Source organism: Arachis duranensis, chromosome 3 (assembly GCF_000817695.3).
Source record: "Arachis duranensis cultivar V14167 chromosome 3, aradu.V14167.gnm2.J7QH, whole genome shotgun sequence".
Taxonomy (NCBI): domain Eukaryota; kingdom Viridiplantae; phylum Streptophyta; class Magnoliopsida; order Fabales; family Fabaceae; genus Arachis; species Arachis duranensis.
The window spans coordinates 62,567,096-62,569,103 of NC_029774.3; positions in this window are offsets into that span (position 1 = coordinate 62,567,096).

The following is a 2,008-nucleotide window of genomic DNA, read 5'->3' on the forward strand; positions in this document are numbered from 1 at the left end:
AAAGGAAAATGTGCCAAAGACATAAGAATAACAAGAGGCCATAGCAGTGTTTGATGGATGCAATGAAAAAGTGATAATCCTACTTGATAAGTATGAAAAAGTGATGCTGCAACTTTCTGCATAAAACCCTTCTGATGAGCTTCAAAGGCTTGCTAATATAGCCAATGTAATTGCCTTTTGTTTCATACTTTCTTCTCAAATAACTCAGGACTTGCTTAGGAACAAGCAAGTATTAAGTTTGGTGTTGTGATGCCAAGGCATCTTAGGCTAGTTTCACTAGCATTTTTTGTTAGTTTTAGTTGTTTTATGCATTTTCTTGAGCTTAAAGTAACCAAGAATGGTTAAATGAACAACAAAGCAATGAACCATCCAAAACATTATGATTTTGATGCAAATTCCATGAGTTTTTAGTGATATTACTTGAATGCTATGAATGGATGAATTCTCATGAAATTTTGCAAGACTTTGATGCAATTGTTTGGATGATTTCAGGGAAGAGAGGCTAGGCAAGGAAGAAACAAAATCAATGAAGGAAGCTTGAAATTCAAATAGGACGTTTAAGCTCTAGTTTAAGCCTAAACTGGAGCTTAAACGCCAAAATCATGAGAAGAGAGGAAATGCTGTAACTGGCGTTTAACCTCCAGTTTGACCTTAAACTGGAAGTTAAACGCCAGAATGAGAAAGGGCACTAAGAAGCATTCCACGTTTAACCTCCAGTTTGACCTTAAACTGGAGGTTAAATGCCAGAATGATGATTTGAACCAAGGGAGCATTCCACGTTTAACCTCTTGTTTAACCTTAAACTAGACGTTAAACGTGTTCGACACTTTTCTTTCTCACCAAGAAGCATTCCACGTTTAACCTCCAGTTTGACCTTAAACTGGAGGTTAAACGCCAGAAGCAAGAGAGGCACCAGGAGAGTTCCACGTTTAACCTCCAGTTTAACCTCAAACTGGAGGTTAAACGTGTTCGATCCAAATGGCCTCCAGGGGTTGCTTTCTTCATTTCCAAGTTTAACCTCCAGTTTAACCTCAAACTAGAGGTTAAACGTGTTCGACTATGTACACTCCTGGGGTGTTTTCCAATTCCACGTTTAAGTTTTAGTTTGACCTTAAACTGAAACTTAAACTTCAACTTAAACACCACTATTTGAAAAGGTTTCTGGGCCAATTATATTGAAGTTTAAGTTAGCAATTGAGCACAAATATTAACTTAAACTTATTATGGCATGAAACCCAATTGAATATCATGGTTTATGGGATTGGGCCTGAAGAATTGATGAGTCTGGAACTTCAAATTGTTGAGTCTTGTGTCATTACTTGTTTATTACTAAGTTTGCTCAATGAATGTTACAGAATTGGATCACAGCCTCATCAGGATTATGGACCATAAGCCTAAAGCAAAAGGAAATCAAGGAAAGGCCTCAAAGACCAAGAAACACAACAGAAGCTCAATTTAGAAAGTGTATAAATAGGATAGAATTGAAGTTAGTTAGGACCTTTTTGACACTTTAGAATTTTTCATACGGTAATTGAATTGAGAGCTATGACTCACTAAACCCCTTTCATTGGTTTAGGGAGCTCTGTTGAAATTCAATGGATCAATAATAGTTTTATCTTCTTCTTCAATCTTTTCTCTTGAATTTTGTTAGAAAGCTTCTCGATCTAATTCCATTGGGTAATTGTCTTGGGAAAGAAATTACCCATAATTGGAATCCTTCGGAACCTTGGGAAAGGAATGGAGGATTCATGCTAGAGAAGCTTTCTCACAGTGAATTGGATTGGGGTTTGGATGGATATTGTGACATGTAAACCTACCAAATTGTGGTCCATGAAGCTGTGTGGTATAATCAGTGATCAAGCTTCATCTCTTCTTATGAACATTTAAACCAAGGGATTGGGAATTTGTTTGTTTTTAGAGAGAATTGGTGAGCCAAGGGATTGGGATCCAATCATATAAGATTGCCAAGCAAAATTCAATGAATGCATTGGTTGAGGAAGAGATAAAA